Here is a 21744-nt window from a genome sequence, read left to right on the forward strand (position 1 = left end):
ACAGTAAGACGGTAGATGTTTTTATCTATCCCCTCACGAGTGAGTCACGCGAAACCATGGCTTTTTTTTCTTTATTGTTATTTTGAAACCTGTAGTACAGGCAGGCCTGCAGCAGCATACGACGCCTCTCTTTGGCTGCAGAGAAACACAGCTATACAACTGAAGACATTTAGAGAAAAAACGTGGTGGACATATAAACGGAGAGAACACATTTTAAAATACAAGGTGCCGTTCACGGGCGTAGAGTCCAAGATAAAATTGTTCAGACACTTGGACACAGGCAGAAACGAAAATTGTCACACGTGAACGTAGGTGCACAAAACGAATAACACTGAACCACTTAAGCACAAAACGGCGGCACACACAGAACACGAGGCGTTGATCTCCGGCGCGTGATTGTTCACTAACCGTGTACGAGTCCGGGGACCTGCCCAGTGAGGAGGAGTGGTGGAGGGAGGGAGAGGGGAGAACAGATGCCATGGGAAGGAGAGACAGGGGGAAGGAGGAAGGGAGAGGGGAAGCCCGGGGGAAGAGGGGTGGAGGGAGGTGACGGGGGGAAAGGAAAAGGAAGGGAGAGAGGGTGCCTAAAGGAAAGGACACAGGAAGTGGGAGGGGAGGATACAAGTTGACAGGAAGGGTAGATGGAGGGGAGGAGGACATCATCAGGGAGGGGGAGCTGGCGGAAGCCACCTTGGGAGAGGGTAAGGAGGGTGGAGAAATGGAGACCGGGTGGGACATGGGAATACATTCGCGGCAGTGGTCGGGGGTGGGAGGGGATGGGTGAGACAAGCGGATGAGGAGGATTGAGTTTGCGGGAGGTGTAGAGGATCCGTATCCTTTCAAGGAAGAGGAGGAGGTGGGGGAAGGGGATGAGATCGTACAGGATGCGCGTGGCGAAACCATGGCATCTCTTCATTGTATTTATTTGCCCTCTAGCTGACCAGCTACTTAAACAATCAAACTGTTATTTAATACACTCAAGTTCCGAAAAATCAGAACACCTGAATCGAGTAGAGATAGGACGTTCATATTCACAGGACATACACAAGGTGGTCCACTGATAATGACCGGACCAAATATCTCGCGAAATAAGCATCAAACGGAAAAACTACAAAGAACGAAACTCGTCTAGCTTGAAGGGGGAAACCAGATGGCGCTATGGTTGGCCCACTAGATGGCGCTGCCATATGTCAAACGGATATCAACGGCGTTTTTTTAAACAGGAACCCCCATTTTTATTACATATTCGTGTAGTACGTAAAGAAATATGAATGTTTTAGTTGGAGCACTTTTTTCGCTTTGCGATAGATCCCGCTGTAATAGTCACAAACGTATAAGTACGTGGTATCACGTAACATTCCGCCAGTGCGGACGGTATTTGCTTCGTGATTCATTACCCGTGTTAAAATGGACAGTTTACCAATTGCGGAAAAGGTCCATATAGTGTTGATGAATGCCTATTGTGATCAAAATGCCCAGCGGGCGTGTGCTATGTATGCTGCTCGGTATCCTGGACGACATCATCCAAGTGTCCGGACCGTTCGCTGTATAGTCACATTATTTAAGGAAACAGAAAGTGTTCAGCCACATGTGAAACGTCAACCACAACCTGAAACAAATGATGATACCCAAGTAGGTGTTTTAGCTGCTGTCGCGGCTAATCCGCACATCAGTCGCAGACAAATTGCGCGGGAATCGGGAATCTCAAAAACGTCGGTGTTGAGAACGCTACATCAACATCGATTGCACCCGTACCATATTTCTATGCACCAGGAATCGCATGGCGACGACTTTGAACGTCGTGTTCAGTTCTGCCACTGGCCACAAGAGAAATTACGGAACGATGACAGATTTTTTTGCACGTGTTCTAATTAGCGACGAAGCGTCATTCACCAACAGCGGTAACGTAAACCGGCATAATATGCACTATTGGGCAACGGAAAATCCACGATGGCTGCGACAAGTGGAACATCAGCGACCTTGGCGCGTTAATGTATGGTGCGGCATTATGGGAGGAAAGACAATTCGCCCCCATTTTATCGATGGCAATTTAAATGGTGCAATGTATGCTGATTTCCTGCATTACGGAAGGCGAACTACTCGCTGTTGAGAGGAATGTCATTACACGTAGTGCCAAATCCACAGAGGTTGACGGACATCATTTTGAGCATTTATTGGATTAATGTGGTATTTACAGGTAATCACGCTGTAACAGCATGCGTTCTCAGAAATGAAAAGTTGGCAAACGTACATGTATCACATTGGAACAGCCGAAATAAAATGTTCAAACGTACCTACGTTCTGTATTTTAAATTAAAATACCTACCTGTTACCAACTGTTCGTCTAAAATTGTGAGCCATATGTTTGTGACTATTACACCGCCATCTATCAGAAAGTGAAAAAAGTTGCCCAACTGAAACATTTATATTTCTTTACATACTACAAGAACATGAAATAAGAAATGGGGGTTCCTATTTAAAAAAAAAAAATTAAATTAAAAAAAAACAAAAACGCAATTGATATCCGTTTGACCTATGGCAGCGCCATCTAGTGGGTCAACCATAGCGCTATCTGGTTTCCCCCTTCAAGATAGACGAGTTTCGTTCGTTGTAGTTTTTTCGTTTGACGCTTATTTCGTGAGATATTTGGCCCGGTCACTATCAATGGACCACCCTGTATACATTAGTATGTTCTGCAGAAATGATTAGCGTTTCAGCCACCTCGGTTCAGAATGCGTCCTGTTGCCAGACAGACACTGGGTAATGCCATGGGCCCTGATAACTAGGTCCACGCGTGATGGCATCGACGCGTTTGAGGTGCGAATGGGGTCCTGTGGTGTAGTCAGCTATGCTGGATTCACCTGGTTCCAATGTTCGTCTGTGATGGTTGGCATTGGGTAACAGCGCTACACCCATCTTTTCACCATATCCCACACATTTTCGATTGGCGTCAAGTCTGGTGATCTAGTGGGACAGAACAAAAGGCTGATATTCTGTGACAAAAGAAGGCACGTGTTCGTGCAGCAACATGTGGCCGAGCAGTGTCTTGCTGAAAAATGGCGTCTGGGGTATTACACAGAAATGGTATGGTTAAGGGTCACAGAATGTCATTCACCTAGGCCACACTGGTCAAGTGATCCAGACACTCACCAACTGTGATTTGTGGTTGTACCCAATAGCACCCCGCACCATAAGTCCTTGAGTTGGCGCTGTAGGTTTTGTGTGAATGCAGCCACTGTAATGCCCCTCTCCCATATCCGGAATTTTTCTGCACATTAGTCGAAGGTAGGCAGAGAGAAGTGGACGACCCGCACGTAACCCAAGCCGCAATTAAACTGCGACGGACTGTCACCCCTGATAGTGTACGGTGCGTTACAATGTTCCACTGTTGCGCCAGACACGAGGAGGAAGCAGATCTGTCCTGCAATACCATGCAGATGCGGTGTCGATCTTCTCGGGAGGTGGTCTGGGTGGTGCTACCTCAGCAATCTCGTCGTGTTCTGCGGCCTTCCGTGAGCCAATCTCCACACACCCGTTGCACTGCCGAAACACTTCGTCTCACACCAGCAGCATCACATTCTCTCATGTCAATAATGCGCCCTCTTTAAAACTCACGGATTTGTCGATTCGTGCATATGCATGCGAGGCATCCTACACGTCTACTTAAGTCACACTGATTCACTAACTTCGGTTTATAGTCACAGCGAGAGCCACAGGCACACTTTAGCGGGAGGTGGTGTTGTGCCATGATGTCGATGTTGACCTTGAACCCGTTGGCCGACATGATTCAGACGCTAATCATTTCTGCAGAACATACTAATGTGCATGTCCTGTGAACATGAACGTCCTGTCTGTAGTCGTTCAAAGAAATTGGAAATTTGTAATAAGTTCCTATGGGACAAAACTACTGAGGTCATCGGTCCCTAAGTTTACACACTATTTAAGCTAACTTAAACTAACTTACGCTAAGGGCAACACACACACCTATGTCTGATGGAGGACTCGAACCTCCGACGGGGAGTCGCTCAAGGTGTTCTGGTTTTCTGAACATGACTGTATATTTACAATAACCTGTTCATTTGTTATATTAACAGTCAATTTCCTACACATCTCACCATTTCTTAATTATGCATGAACATCTAACCATTTCTTAATTATGCATGAAGAGTGCCATTCTTCTGCACGAAATCAGTTTTCAATGCTATTGCGTTCTCGTTACTCTGTTGCATGTCGCTATACTTGTTGTAAGCGGCAAATCACGGAGAAAATGTTTCAAATACTCATTACTAAACTTAACGAAAAGTGTGAGGTCATCCACATGAGTGCGAAAAGAAACTCGTTAAACTTCGGTTACACGATAAATCAGTCTGATCTAAAAGCCGTAAATTCAACTAAATACATTAGTATTACAATTACGAACAACTTAAATTGGAAAGAATACACAGAAAATGTTGCGGGGAAGGCTAACCAAAGGCTGCGTTTTATTGGCAGGACACTTAGAAAATGTAACAGACCTGCTAAGGAGACTGGCTACACTACGCTTGTCCGTCCACTTTTAGAATACTGCTGCACGGTGTGGGATCCTTACCAGCTAGGACTGACGGCGTACATCGAAAAAGTTCAAAGAAAGGCAGCACGTTTTGTATTATCGCGAAATATGGGAGAGAGTATCACAGAAATGATACAGGATTTAGGCTCGAAATCATTAAAACAAAGGCGTTCTTCGTTGCGACGGAATCTTCTCACGAAATTCCAATCACCAGCTTTCTCCTCCGAATGCGAAAATATTTTGTTGACACAGACCTACATAGGGCGGAACGATCACCACGATAAAATAAGGGAAATCAGAGCTCGAACGGAAAGATATAGGTGTTCATTCTTTCCGCGTGCTATACGAGTTTGGAATAATAGAGAATTGTGATGGTGGTTCGATGAACCCTCTGCCAGGCACTTAAATGTGATTTGCAGAGTATCCATGTAGATGTAGATGTACTAGATACCTTGTGGTCTTTGTGGCAAATTATTCCTGCCTGTTGAGTTCTTTTAAGTACTATGCGTCAAGGTCCTCTCCATTCAGCTGATACACTGCTTCTGTGATAAGCGGAGTGATTCTAAGCTTTAGTTTGAATCAATGAAACACCTTTTTAATGAAAGGAAGGTTTTTCAGATATAGAAAAACGAGAAAAAGGTAAGAAAGGCCTTTGTTCTGCTAGATTTATACAAAACTGTTGAGTCAGCTACAGTTGTTTCTAGTGTCCACATGGTGTGACAGACAGGAAAAGTTCACGTACATTTAGTAAAACAAAGTTTATTTAACAAGAGGGATGACATCTAATGCTGTGCGTTCTACGACAACGTAAGAGTTTATCACTTAACGAAGACAGTTACTTCAGAATGAAGTTTCCACTCTGCTGATAAGTGTGCATCGAAATGAAGCCTCATGGCCAAAGTTTAAGTCCTGATGGGACAGTTCGAAGTTGTAATATTATACAGTACGAATTAAAGTCTAGAACTACAGTTCAGTTTCAACCAACCAGTATGACAAAACACTGTCTAGTACAGGGTAATAACAAAGATAACACAGCTTACAAGTCCACTGAAACACGACTTTATCGTTGCGGCGGCTCCAATGCGCCTTCCTGACTCATGGAACGCAACTACATTCACGTCTTGCCCAGGAAGCCCACTCGGAGTGAACCGCTTCCTCTCGTGGTTCGAGCGCCGGCCTAAATACAACCCAGGTGACAGGATACCGTACGCACTACTTTCAGCCACGTAGCCTGAGGAGCAGAATAGCTTCTTAGGGCCAGCGACCGCTGCCGGCGCCTAGGGTGCTGTCTCATGGACGGGCGGACCGTGGGCGAGTTGCATCTGTCTACGGGAACGCTGGCCCCTGTGAGTTATGTGACCGCTTGCCTCGGATGTACTGTTGGTTGCTGCTTGGGTAGGTGCAAGGTCTACTCATAGCACTATGATCCCATTCTATGTAATACAACTGATTCTTTGATTGTAAAGATGCTGCTCGAACGCTGTTGTCAATGCAAGCGTGTAAGACCGAGTATCTGATACTCATTCATCTCAAATAGCCATCAAAAATTCTTACTCTGAAACTGAAGAATGCGAAGATGTCAGGGAAAGACCATGGAAAATGTATATTTCATCTCAGAGACCAGCAACGTTTATCAATTTCAAAACGGAAAGACATGTTGACGATGTTGCCATTTCTTCCTCAACTGCTTATCCAGTAATGGTAAAAACTGATGTGTTATGCTTGAGGTTCATATCAATATGTTACGCATCAAAAACAGACTGAGGATGACGTACTGAAACGCTGAAACTGGTAGCGACAAAATAAAATAAAATTATAAGGACGGATGTAGGTGTTTTTATCTATTTGTCACTATAATACTTTAATCCGACCAATCGTCTCGGATGCCAAACTCGTTCGGATTTCTGTTCCACGAAAGCTGTGGCACTCTTCCCAAAGAATTATAGCACTCCCCCCAAACCCGAGAAAATTCTCCTCCCTGCCTTGCCTTTCTATACCCTACCCTTCCACTTTGATCGTATACGAATCTACTAATTCCCCTCTCTCCTTCCTCACACTGAACACCTACGGATTTTTTGCACTTTATGCAAACGTGAACCAACCACACAATTTGTTTCATCTTTGTTATTAACCCTAACACTCTGCGGTGCCTGTACCAGCACATCCTCCCCGAACTTACTGCTACACACACTCCACATCCTGCCCCCGTGCAAAATTAATCACCTGCACCTTCCTAAGTACTAAATTTACCACGGCACACACCAGTTATTCCACATTTAACAAAATACTTCACTAATTCCCCTTTCTTCACTTGATTTCCGAACGCTTGTTTCAATGTCCTCCTCCGACTCCTCCAAATCATATTTTCTGAAACACCGTCCTTCACCTTTGTTTCAGTGAAATGCTACATTTTTATACAGACTATCGCCTAGTACTCTCTAATATCATTGGGGAAGTGGCAACAAAACAACCGTTCACGTTGATGTATAGAATGTATGAGTCTGGCGGTATAGCATCTGGCTTCCGGAAAACCATTATCCAACCCGTTCCGAAGATTGCAAGAACCGATAAGTGCGAGAATTATCGCACTATCGTCTTAACCACTCCTGCATCCAGATTCTGAAAAGAATAATACACAGCAGACTGGAAAAGAAAATCGACGATGAGTTAGATGATGATCAGTTTGGTTTTAGGAAAGGTAAAGGCACCAGTCAGGCATTTCTGAAATTGCGGCTAAAAACGGAACGAAGGTTAAAGAAAAATCAAGTCACGTTTCTGGAATTTGTCGACATGGAAAACCGTTAAACAATGTCAAATAGAGCAAGACGTTCCAAATTCTGAGAAAAGTAGGGGTAAGCCATAGGGAAAGATGGGTAAAATGCCTGTACAAGAGTCAATAGGGAACAATAAGACTGGAAGACCAAGAATGAAGTGCTCGAATTAAAAAGGGTGTAAGACAGGAATGTAGTCTTTCGTCCCTACTGTTCAATACATGCGAATACATCGAAGATGCAAAGACAGAAATAAAAGAAAGGTTCAAGAGCGGAATTAAAACTCAAGGTGAGAAAGTGTCAATGAAACATTCACTGAAAACATTGCTATCCGAAGTGAAACTGAAGAAAAATTACAGGATGTGCTGAATGGAATGAACAATCTAATGAGTGCAGAATATGGACTAAGAGTAAATTGAAGAAAAACGGAAGTAACGAGAAGTAGGATAAATGAGCACAGCGAGAGAGTTGTCATTAGGATTGGTGATGACGAAGTAGATGAAATTAAGGAATTCTGATAACTAGGCAGAAAAATAATCCATTATCAACGGGGCAAGAAGGACATAAAAAGCAGACGAACACTGTCAAAAAGAGTATTCCTGGCCAAGAAAAGTCCGCTAGTATCAAACACAGGCCATAATTTGAGAAGAAATTTGCGAGAATATACGTTTCGAGCACAACATTGTACGGGAGTGAAACATGGAGTGTGGGAAAACCGGGAAGAAGAGAACCAAAGCATTTGAGATGTGGTGCCACAGAATAAAGATGAAAATTAGTTGGACTGATAAAGAAAAAGAATGAGGAGGTTCTCAGCAGAAGCGGCGAGGAAAGGAATATATGGAAATCTCTGAAGGACGGTAGGACACCTGTTAAGACATCATGTAATGTCTTCCATGGTACTAAAGGGAGCTATAGAGTGTAAAAATTGTAGAGGAGACCAGAAATTGGAATAAACCCGGCAGATAACTCAGGGTGTATGCTGCAGGTGCCACTCTGTGATTAAGAGTTTCACAGTTTGACACGGGAGAGACATTCGTGGAGTACGGTATCAAAGCAGTCAGAAGACTAATGACTCAAAAAAACCCGTCATATAACTGCACATAAAGAAACACGGGAAAATTTTCACTGTACCAACGCCTGTTTCAACAATTTTAAAATGAGGTACAAATTTTATGTTTGCAATTTTTTCAAACTACGAGGGCTATTTATTTTCAAGCTCCTGTCGATTGTGGAATGTAAACCATGCTGAAAATCAAAAGAGTTGTATTTGGAACATTTAGCTACATCTTCTGGTTACTTCTCTACATATTGGTCACTCTGAATTACACATTTGTTGTAGCGTTGTACCAACTTACCAATACCCCCATCATAGAAGGCAAACGCTTGCGCTTTCCGCCAATGCTCTACGATAGTGTGCAGTTCGTCGTTTATGCCAAAATACTGTTTTCATAGCCAGCGACTCATGTGAGCAAGGAGATGAAAATCAGAGAGCGACACGTCCGAGCTGTATGGTAGGTGCTCAAACACCAACGAAAACGCTGCAGGACCAACAGTTGGCATGAATAAGGAAACGTATGACAGTTTCGTGTTGTGGACTGTGTGAAATCAGGCAGAACCCCTAAGCATGAAGAAATAGAATGGTAGCACGCACTTCATACTTATACTTCCTGGGAGACTCTATAGTTTCAGGCATCTTTATATGCTCACTGTGCACTCAGAAGTAAAAATTGAGACGTGATGTGATAGACGAACATACTAGAGACACTGCGCAATACATCACTCCAAACTCTTCTGTCCCAACGGTACCGACCGACCGCCGTGCCATCCTCTCAACCCAGAGGCGTCACTGGATGCGGATACGGAGGGGCATGTGGTCAGCACACCACTCTCCCGGCCGTTGTCAGTTTACGTGACCGGAGCCGCTGCTTCTCAGTCAAGTAGCTCCTCAGTTTGCATCATAGGGACTGAGTGTGTGGTGTCACCGCCAGACACCACACTTGCTAGGTGGTAGCCTTTAAATTGGCCGCGGTCCGTTAGTATTCGTCGGACCCGCGTGACGCCACTATCAGTGATTGCAGATCGAGCGCCGGCGGGTCTAGTCTAGAGAGACTCCCTGGCACTCGCCTCCAGTTGGACAGCCGACTTTGCTAGCGATGGTTCACTGTCTACATACGCTCTCATTTGCAGAGACGCCAGTTTAGCGTAGCCTTCAGCTACATCATTTGCTACGACCTAGCAAGGCGCCCTCAGCTACTATAATTACTATCTTCAAGAATGTATTCTGAACAGATAATATTGTGAGTCATGTACCGTCAAGAGCGACGTTCATCATTAATGGATTAAAGTTAAGCATCAAACTAATTACGTCCGCTTTCTGAATTCTCATTCCTTGTCATGCTCCAGACCTCACGTCAGTATAGTTCTTGCCTCCTCACGCCAGTCTGCGTGAACTAAAACGCGTGCATTTCGGCCTCCACTCGTAACACGGTGTTGGCTCTTCTGCTAACACAAAAGAGTGCACCCAGCTTGCCAACAGCGCTCGATAGACCGGATGGTCACCCATCCAACTACTAGGCCAGACCGACAGTCCTTAACTTCGGTGATCTGACGGGAACCGGTGTTACCATTGCGGCAAGGTCCTTGACACATCAGTGTAAAGCCTCATCGAATTTTCGCGACCGATCGGAGCTTGAAAAAAAACAAAACAACTCTCGTACAAGTACCCGGCCCCGCACCAGTGCATATGGTCGGACGAGTTTCGTGTAATATGTAGCGCTACTCACAAACCTCCCTCGTTAAACAGGCATTTAGTGAAAATCGCATCAGACTCCGTACAGTAGTTCCTGGGATTAGCCTTCACATACAAACTAGAATAGGTGGTTCGAGGCTTTAGTTTATGTTGTTTTCAGATATGGACGTGACACATGACCTAATAAATGTTCTCAGCAAAAGAATGGTGATGTGCAGTTGTCATTCCACCTCATTCCTGGTTGGTGAGAGAATGGAAAAACAGTAGAGACAAAGCGGAGGGTACAATAAGCACAATTACCCGAAACATCGCAGTATCCCATCAAACGATCTTACTAATGGACGAGAGATTGTTGACAAGCTACCAATTACCAAATTTGCTGGGTCTGGATCACGTTGTGAAGAGGAACGCAGCTAATATAGAACCATAAGTAGTTAAACGAATAAATTCGTAATTACTTCGTATATTGTCTTAAGCAGAGAGATTAGCTTTCGCTCAGTACATCTCGGAGCGTTCGACATGGTTGAATGACTAATTAACTATCTAGGGTTACATGAGGGTATTTGAAGTCCCATAAAGTGGAACATATCTTACAGCTGTCTGTTTCTCCCTCTTGAAAATCACCCAGTCGCCAGTGAAAAGTAAATTTAGTTACTTGCAGTGCTGACACTTACTGGATCTTGTCTTCTTACTACGGAGCATAAGGTTGCAACAATGGGGGCTCAGCTTGTTTTGTGGAAGGCGTTCAAGCCCAGCGTAACCTGCTACAGCGCCTTAGGAATACAAGTGCTCGTCGACTGTTGTGTCTGTGTAGCTACATTGCACGAGTATTCTTCAGTGGTGGTCATACTGTAAGCAGGCTGTTTAGGTTTTTATGTTGGTAACGCCATGTAGTGCTCTGTATGAAAATCGCTGACTGCGCTGTGTGCAGTCTGTGGCTGGCAGGACTCATTGTTCAAATATTCACTTGTATAGTGTTGAGCAGTTGGATGTGAACAGCGCGTAGCGTTGGGCAGTTGGAGGTGAGTCGCCAGCAGTTGTGGATGTGGAGAGAGAGATGTCAGAGTTTCGAGATACTATCATGAGCGGACGATCTGGACGTGTGTCCGCCAGAAAAAGGAAATTTGTAAAGATGGATGTCATGTATTGATAGGTATATATATGATGACACTTGAATACTATTAATGTAAACACATTGTTTGTTCTCTATCAAAATCTTTCATTTGCTAACTATGCCTATCAGTAGTTAGTGCCTTCAGTAGTTTGAATCTTTTATTTAGCTGGCAGTACTGGCGCTCGCTGTATTGCAGTAGTTCCAGTAACGAAGATTTTTTCGAGGTAAGTGAGTCATGAAAAGTGTAGGTTATTGTTAGTCAGGGCCATTATTTTGTAGGGATTATTGAAAGTCAGACTGCGTTGCGCTAAAATATTGTGTGTCAGTTTACTGATGATCATAATAAGTAAAGAGAAAACTGTTTGCGTACGTTGAGTTTTACTCGGTTGTTTCTGTATCAGATAACGTAGGAGTTTACCAGCACAATCATTCATAATTTTTCCAAGGGGATGTTTCAATACTATTTATCAGTCTGTGGCGGCTTTCATCGCAAGCACGTGCGTCGCGCCATGCCAGTAACACAGTCGTCGAATGTCTGGACTCAGTCACGAAGACCATCAGTAAGCTAAGACGTATACAGACAATGCTAACAAATGAGGCAAGTAGGTCTCATTAGACCTACAATAAAAAAACAAAACTTCTTCTTCATGTAGGATTTTTTAACTTCCCATTTGCCTTCTGATACATCCTGTAAGAGATCAGCGTTTATTGGTCGAAAGCAAACCGATTTTCCACAGGTGGTCGAAGCCTTTACTGGCAGTTCGTATTTCTCACTTTTCTTCATTTCGTACTTCACTCTCTCCCGCTTTCGACGTTTTGTCAGTTTTCACCTGTCCGTTTATACAGCGTAGATACTGTGTGTGTCTAAGGTTACAGGAACTCGTCAGGAGAAGCAGTAAATACCCACAGGTTGTGCACTGTACGTGAAGCTTATAACAGTCTTTCGGACTTTTGAGAAAGAGGTAATCATTAACGTGAGGGACTTGGGAACATCATTCCGGCAGATCGCAGACACTGTTGGCTGTGGTGTCATGGCTGCAGAAAGAGTGATGACCAAATGTACGCAGGACAACAGCGTGGAAAGAATGGTGGGAAAGGGTCCTTCCAAAAGGGCTGCACCACGAGAGGGTCGTAGGACTGACCTGTTACGACGAACAGACAGATGACAACAAATCAGATCCGACCAGAGATTACAAAATGGTTCAAATGGCTCTAAGCACTATGGGACTTAACATCTGAGGTCATCAGTCCCCTAGAAGTTAGAACTACTTAAACCTAACTAACCTAAGGACATCACACACATCCATGCCCGAGGCAGGATTCGAACCTGCGACCGTAGCAGCTGCATAGCCGCATGGTTCCAGACTGAAGCGCCTAGAACCACTCGGCCACAGCGGCCGGTGGAGATTACAAAGTCGCCAGGTCCGGCTGGAACCCCAGTTGAGTTTTACAAAAGCTACTCTATGGCACTGGCCCCTTACCTAGCCTGCATTTATCGTGAATTCTCGTCTAGCACGAATTCCCAAGCGTTTCCAAAAAAGCGCAGGTGATTCCAGTATACAAGATGGGTAAAAGAACGGACCCACATTATTACGGGCTAATATCTGTGTTCGTTACACCTGCAACATTCGCCGATATGATCATGTTAGTGCTTCATACTCCTAGCTAGGGTGGCTGCGGCCGGACAAATTGCGTGACTCCCACACTCCATGTCTACATCACCGACTCCTCGTCGCGCAAGCACCCCAGTACCTTGCTTCAGAGATTAAAAACCTGTCATGCCATCATAATCGAAACACGAGGTCACTCTTATTTGGTATCCTAACTGTGCCCACTCACAAAACAAAAACTTTTGCAAACTCTTTCTCAGTTGCCGCTGTCCGCCTCTGGAACAAACTGCCCTTACCTTGCGCAAAATTCAATCCCCTGCTGTTTTTAAGAAGAATTTGAAGCATTTCCTACTATCATTCTCATAACGTTTCCCACAAAATTAATATACAAGGCCAATCCTCTCATCTGTCAAATAGCAAAGCTAGCGTCTCCTATCTTGCTCCTGAGATGCCTTCTTCTTCATCTATCTCTGTTAACCACGCAATCTTCTTTTCCTCTATATTTCCTTAATGATGTTACGTCATGTCTCTCTTCTTCCCCTCCCTTCACCATCAGTCTCCCTGATACTCCCTGCTGCTAGCACTCCTATCTAAAAACTGTCTCTTTCATAATGTCTAATTATAACAGTACTTATCATCTACGAATATAAACTCTACATGTGTGTATTTTTCCAGGTGTGCCTTCGTAATTGTTTATTTCACTTTTTGTACTAGATGTAGTTTAACATGCCTACTAAAACGTATGAATGTAGATGGTTAGATGTAAGAGAAGGCCTGATGGCCCTAATCTTGCCAGGTTAAATAAATAAATAAATATCTCTAATTTCGGTTTGGTGCAGAATCTTTGAACGGATTGTCAGCTCGAATATAATAAACTTTCTTGAGACTGAGAAGCCTACATCCAAGAATAAGCATGGTTTTAGAAAACATCTTTCGTGTGAAACTTAGCTTGCACTTTTCTCACACGATATACTGCGAACGATGAATGGTGGCAACATGCAGAATCCATATTTCTAGATCTTCGGAAAGCTTTTGACACAGTGCCCCATTGCAGGCTGTTAACCAAGACGCAAGGGTATGAAACAGGTTCCCAAATAGGCGAGCTGCTCGAAGACTTCTTAAGTTATAGAACCCAGTATGTTTCCTCGACGGCGACACAGAGTATATCTTTGTCTGTGACGGCGAGTATTCGTCAGAGACAAGGATATCGTCAGGAGTGCCTCAGGGTAACGTGATAGAACCGCTGTTGTTCTCTGTATACATAAATCTTTCGGGAGGGGGGGGGGGGGGGGGGAGGCCAGGGTACGCAGCAATCTGCGGTTGTTTGCTGATGATGCTACAGTGCACGGTAAGATGTCGACGTTAAGTGACTAGAGGAAGTTACAAGACAATTTCGACAAAATTTCCAGTCGGTCTGCTGAACGGCAGCTGGCTCTAAGTGTGGAAAATTTGAGTTAATGCCGATGAGTAAAAAAAAAAACAGACCTGTATCGTTCGGATATTACTAGTGTGCCGCCTAACACAGTCAAGTCGTTTAAATATCTGGGCGTAACATTACACAGTGATACGAAATGGAACGGGCGGCTGACTACTGTGGTAGGGAAGGCGTACGGTCAACTTCGGTTTATTGGGAGAATTTTAGGAAACGGTAGTTCACCTGTGAAGGAGACCGCATATATTCTTGAGCACTGCTCGAGTGTTTGGAGTCCGTGCAAGGTCGGTTCAGGAAAACATCGAACCAGTTCAGAGGCCAGCTGCTAGATTTGTTACCGGTAAGTTCGAACAACTCGCAAGTGTTACGGAGATGCTTCGGGAACTCAAATGGGAATCCCTGGAGGGAAGGCGACGTTCTTTTCGAGAAACAATATTGAGAAAGTTAGAAAAACGGCATCTCTAGCTGGCTGCCAAACGATTCTAATGCCGCCAACATACATTGCTCTTAAGGAACACGAAGGTATGATACGAGAAATTAGAGATCATACGGAGCCATAAAGACAGTCACTTTTCCCACGCTCTCCTTGCGAAGGAAACAGTAAAGCAAATGACTAGCAGTGGTACGGGATACACTCCGTCACGCACCGTACGGTGGCTTTTGTTGTATCGGTGTGAATGTAAATGTAGAACTGTCCGAATCGTATTGGTGAATCCTGAATTAATATCTCAAGCTGCCAGGTGTCGTTTATCGCTGTTACAATACCATAGACAATAGAGATTTTCATGGTGTAGAGACAATCCACTGGGACACTAAGTGGCATCTGTAACGTTCAGCGATGCGTCTCGCTTCATTTGTTGCGGTCAGACCGACGTTAACTCGTCCGTAGACGACCTGCTGAAAGATCGTAAGAAGCAGCAATCCTCGACTCACAGATCTCTCCATTCTTAGAATCGTGTATTAGGGTCAAATCTAATATGACAGTAGGACTGATTATTTAGTAATTGTTGAAGGGATGCTGAATGCTCGCTCTTCACCACCAGGGTAGCAAATGGCTTATTGCAGCTGGATAATAAGAGACCCATACTACAGTCTCCACCGCAAACGACTTCATCGCTGTACAGATGAAATAGCTGACGCAGGTGAACGCAACAAATTATTTGTAAGACACGCTTTTGTCCAATGAAAACTTCTCTTCTTAAACACACAACAATCCAAAAGATACTTTCATATATAATTCATGAATGAAAATAAGCGAAGTACGCTAACTTGCTGTTTTGTTTCTCTCTATGAGACGAAGTGTAAAAGTAGCTGAACTGAGTCGTCTGTCAATCTTTCCTCTTTAAACTCTAATCAATATGCACAAACAAACGTTTTGAAATCCATATCATACCTGAGAACTCTTGCACGTGATCTAAATTTACCAATGATGTTGTATCCTGAGAAATGCGGATTTCAATATGCTTCCTTTTATTGTGAGAGAGAACGTTTGGTGACAGTCAATAATTCTCTCAGGCACATTACTTTCTGTTGTTATAAACAAATTTGAAATGAATAAAGTACTTATGTCACCTACAAATATAATTAATTCTTCTTGATTCCTGCCTAACCTTACGTCGTCTTCGCTACCCGTCGAAACCGCCAAGAGATATATAAATCCTCCAACCCTTTCTTTGAGTGATTGCTTCTTACACTAAGCTAAAGAATCCAAGCACTCAACCAGTAGCTATAATCGTATTAGGGACATGAAACCGCTGTAAGTCTACTGCGTCAAGTCTCCATCGCCGAACAACATATTTATTAATCCAGTAATGTAAAATAGTGAGTTGTAAGCTCATAATAATGCAGTCAAGTCTGCATGCATGCTATAGAACAAAAGCCTTTGGTTGCGATACTTCAGGATTAGAACAGGGCTTCGGTGTGTCCTATCTTGCTATCTAACGTGATTGAGATCACCTTCCTATCAAGGAGCATCCTTACCGTGGAGTGTGTCCTCCAGACTTCAAAACTTTTTATAGACTCGATCAGTTAAGAAGTTTCCTTACGAAACTCTCAGAAAACAGTGTATAACAAACAGTAGCGTCTGTTAAACACTGTAATAAAGTGGTTAAAAAAAGATGTAATTCGTTAAGTGTAGTGGCGCAGTAATTGGTATGTAATAATAATAATAATAATAATAATAATAATAACATCCTCCCAGCAAACTGCTCTTCATCATATAAGCGTACAGACAATATCTGCAGTAAAAATAAGTACCTCATGTTTTCTACAAAGTGCTGAATATAGGATCACAACAAGTGTATGTGTTTGTGTCTCTGGATTGTGGGGATCATTAAAGAAGAAGTGAAGATGAGTCTCGTAAATCCAATCAAAAATGATATTGTCGTTCATCACGTTAATTAAATAAACACTAATAACAGTTGGAGAACTCGAATAAATAACACATGTCTTCAGTTCAATACGAATTAGAATACTAATATTACGTAAATACAGATACACAGATGAAGAAAAGATTCAAATAATCGTAGGATATTCAAAGGGAAACATGGTAAGGAAATAATGAATGCTACGTCACACCTAGAGGCTGAATACATAGTTTAAAAATCAGTACCTGACTCAGTACTACGTTTTCATTACAAAATAGTCGCATTGAAACATAAAGAAGATGAAGAATTTGTCAGGATTCTGAGACAACTGGATTCAGAAAATTAGGGAAAAATAAAAGAGGAATTAATTTCTGCTGTAGCTGAAACGATCCTAGTGCAAAGAATAATAAAACGCCAGTGTCTGACACTTGAGAATGACTAAATAGTGTAAAAACATACTGCAGGCCTGGAAGAAAACAAGAAAAATTTAAACATCATAAAGGAAACAAATAGTATTGTCAGAAATGTTAAGAGAAAGTACAGGGAGATTAATTACATATAATGTATCAGTTATTCAAGAAAAATAATGGTAAAAACTGTAATCTATGTTTACACCACTACGAAAGTAATCCTGGTATGAACGACAGAAATAAGTGCAAAACTTGAGCCAAATATTTTGAGAAATCATTAAAGTGTGAAGAACCGAAAGAAGTATAGAAAATTTGTAAGTAATCGAAGAAACAATCGAACCTCCAAATAAAGATAATAGAAGAGCAGACATTTTCAATCAGATGTAAGAAAAACACGAGTAACATTTGTTAAATTGATCAAAATATCTGGGAAGAAGGAAAGTTTCCGAATAACTAAAAGGCAGCACTAATCCACCCACTACACAAATAAGGGGACAAAACAGTTGTCAACAGTTAATGCATTATATCTGTACTCACCGCAGAACTTCAAAGAAGAACTGAAGAAAGGCTGGGTGCAGAATTAGGACCCTATGAGAGAGGGATTGACACGGATGGGTGATGTGCAGAAAAAAAGTCAGTAACCTGGAGGTAATAGCTCAAGAAATCACTAAAAGAGTTAGAAAACGTTGGTGTACATTCATGGATCTATAGATAGGCTGTTTATATTTAAAATTCTGGAAGAATTTAGAAGATATAAGAAAATACCTGAAGATAATACAGTAACATACACATAATGCAAGATGAAAATCATGGGAAAATGATAGATTCATTTGGCATGAACACATTAGTTACATGAGACGATGTATTATCTCCGTTTTTATTTAACACTGTATGTAAAAAACTTTATCAGGGAATGGGGCATGAAGCAGATAGAATCTGTCAGAAATCGAATAAAAATTGACTGGGAAACGAATACTCTCAAGACTGGCTGCTAAGCATTCGCATTTGATTTTCCAACTTTGGCAGCCAGTGTAGGTGTATCACTAAAACAAATATAAATACTTAAACAAAGAGAAGAAAGAGCAAATATGAATATGCTCGAAAAAGAACTGGTGTGATGAAAACAGAAAAATTTAATCATCAGAATTAAGTGTAAGGAATCATATCCAAAAAAGAATGTACGTTTAGTAGAAATGAGATCTGTAAAAATTTTACATATCAAGGAGTGGTAAGGTTAGGATGCATTTACGCGTTAGCAACATTAATACCACCATTGTTAAAAGAAAATTGAGGAAATGAAGTAAAAGTGAAGAAAGCTTATGAGCAATTCCTTGCAACTAAGGTATCTCCGAAGGATAGCTGTTGATCCTTTTCTGCCTCCATAGTAAATTAAATGCTGGCTTGGAGACCGTTCAGATGTCTGAGGAAGTCGCCGAGCTCTTCCTCACCATTATTCCTCACGATGACGGTGTCCTCAGTGTACCTGTACCACATCGTAGGTCTACAAGGTAGCAAGTCCAGCACTTGTCTTTCGAAAGGCTTTCATGAAAAAACTGGGAACCACCAGTCTAAGTGGCCTACCTATTAGTATCTATGGTGACACCTTACAGCTTGTCTGTTCAGAGCAGAAGCCACAGGTCATAGGGTAGTGGTAATCGCCAAGGTAGATTAGCATGTTTATTCAGAGAGCTAAAGAGAACAATGACGAACGAACGAAGGACAAAAAACGTAGATTCGCTGAAATAGAGGTGTTTAGAGTCGCTGCCTAGAGATCGCGCGGTGCCTTGTTCTATTCGGGTGTTTGTTTCCCTCATCACTTCATCTCGTCTTCATCGAAGCACAAGTTGCCAAAATGGCGCGAAATAGAAAATCCTGCATCAGGTGGCCGAACAACACCAGCTGAGTCTTCTGATCATTTCATGTTCCGAAAAGACAGAGAAATTCATAAGCTTGACAATACTTTCAGCAAGAGACAAGAATGCCTGTAGGTAAACCGGTCCTGGACTCCCGAGCTACAGTAAATATCAGTTGATGGTGACAAGTGAAGAAGCTCATCGATGATGACCAGGGAGAAGCCCTCAGACGTAGGTGCGAGGATAACTTAATCTTCGGCCGCCGGCTTTTTCCAGTCCTCCAACAGGTACTGAAAGTCAACCGTCCACAAAGTCAGCCTCTCGTGGTAGCGAAACGACAGAAAAATCGCGATGAAATGTCGTCCGAAGTTCCCGTGAGAAAATCCAACAGGAAGTACGTAAATAAGTGGCTACGAAAGTTTCAAAAATTTTCAATTTGCTTCTTGACAATTTGGGATACCAGATCCGAAGTATTAATTTGGATTTTCTCTGGTATCATTAAACAACACCCAGATAATTCCAAAATCGCTGCAAACGAAGCGCTTCAGAAATCATCATGCACTGCAAACTTCGTCTCCAATAATGTCACTTTCGATGGAAGATATCGCTGATGTCAGTCTCTCAGTGGGAAGGTTTATAAATGAATGTTAAACTGTTTCAATCAAGGAGATTTCCGTTCTTTAACACGTGACGTGAAAAATGTTATTTATGATGTACAGCTACCTTAGACAAAAAGTAAACTCTGAAAATAACGACCACTTCATTCCTTAAACGATTAATGGGTTACTGTAGTTTGGACCTAAGCAAAAGTCAGTGCATTATTGACGGGTATCGACAAAGAAGTTGATGAAACTTTCCCCTTGTTCGTGCTTCTAAAGCTTCGGCTTTTGAAAATAACGAACTTCAACATCTTTTTGTTGTGAAAGTTCGGTTTCCTAAGGATCCGCTAATGCACACATCTCCGGCGCAACATACCTCAGATTTTCAGACAGCACAGCCTGATAGTACAGCTGTTTTCCTACATTTTGACACTGAAACTTATTATCTGCAATAATATAGAAAGCGTAGGTCAATTCTAATTTGACATTAAGAATGTAAAACGTTGCTGCATTATCTGAACAGTATGCCAAAGTTCGGTACATCTGATTTACGAAGTACACACAAACGCTTTCCAGGAAACGAATCGGGATTCATTCTTTTTCTATCCCTTGATCAACCAGTGGTACTGTCCTATTTGGAACAGTCAGCGACAATGCAAAGTCGACGAGAGATTGCAGTTGTTATGAGACTAGCTGACACAGCGGCGGAGAGCCAACAGATCTCCGAATACGTATTTAATCTCTATACCTATACCAAAAATTGTCGATATGTGGCAAATATAGACACATTCACATTTGGAAACTCTGTGAATGAGGCATATCAGAACGGAACAGCCACTGTGACTGTCTAAATATTCACACAAAAGCATGTAAATATATGACAAAATTTAGCTACTGTATATTTAGATCCGGAACGTGTATAGTTCGTATAGTGCCATAACTGAACTATACGTACGCAGCAATTAATGTATACACGAAAATAAAACAGTCTAGAGAAGAAGTAAATGTGCAACAGATTAAGATAAACGGTACTAGTTCGTCCAGCACAGATTCCACATGTGACATCACAGGCAGTAAAGTCAAGAGAAGGATCATAATGACGTAATGACACGGAGAGCAGCAATGATTTCCACTGACCACAGAGCGAGCTGCCTTTTTGCTTTCCCAGTGGACAGTCTAATGGAGTATAAAAATTAAGAAATACGTTAATGAGTACGCGCCCATACAAGTAACATTCTTAGATTCTAGGGATAAATATCGAGTCTATAACTTGAAGATATGTGGACAGCGGAAATACACTGGTGAGCAAAACTTAAGGAAGAAAGTAACTTTCTCATGACGTGTCACTGCCAAGTAACATAGCTCGATGAAACTTGTGCCATACATAGAAATAACTCCTAGAGTACAATACAGAACTCAACTGTAGTAATTACGCAATGAGACGAAGAGAAATGACACTTTCATTCAAAGGCAATAATTACACTGAAGTCGCAACGATTTACGATGTTTCCCTGGACATTACAAAAGTGGGGCATGGTTTTTAATAGGGCGTGTAATCACCATCGAAGTAACCTCATATGGTGAGAGTGAGAACACATAATTCATCCAGGACCATTGTCGAATATGATCGTTTTGGCAGTCCAGGTGCTATGGTGTGAGGAGGCATATTGTTGCGTGGGCGTACTGGCCTTCAAACCTTTGAACACGGTACGCTCACTGGTCAACACTATTGCGACCATATACTCCTCCCCCAGGTGCATCGTTTCAGGGTTTCATTCTGCCACGACTTCATTTTTATGGACGAAATTGCGAGACCGCATCTAACTGCGCAGGTGGAAGAACTCTTGGAACGTCAGGATATCCGGCGAATGGACTAGCCTGCCCATTTCCTCGCCTTAAATCTCATCGAGCACGTGATAGATGCGTTGGGGAGATGTATTACAACACGCCCACATGCACCATCGACCATCCTGCAGCTGCCAGCCACTTTGGTGGAAGTATGGAAAGCCCTAATACAGAGCAGGCACTGCAGTCGATGGTGATCACACACCCTCTTGAGACCCATGTCGCGCATTTTTAATGTAGAGGGGACCATCATTAACAGTAAACGTAACTACATCTTGGAATCATGCAGTGTGGACTACGACTGCCCCATGTATTGTGACATAGTATTCCAACAGCCATTATGTTTAGGTCATTTTATTTAGGATACGAGTTTCGACTCCTCAGTAGAGTTATCTTCAGGGCGTATATTGTAAAAATTGCAATCCATCAGACAAATGCATAACAAT

The sequence above is a fragment of the Schistocerca serialis genome, chromosome 4, assembly GCF_023864345.2.
Source record: "Schistocerca serialis cubense isolate TAMUIC-IGC-003099 chromosome 4, iqSchSeri2.2, whole genome shotgun sequence".
NCBI classification, from domain to species: Eukaryota; Metazoa; Arthropoda; class Insecta; order Orthoptera; family Acrididae; genus Schistocerca; species Schistocerca serialis.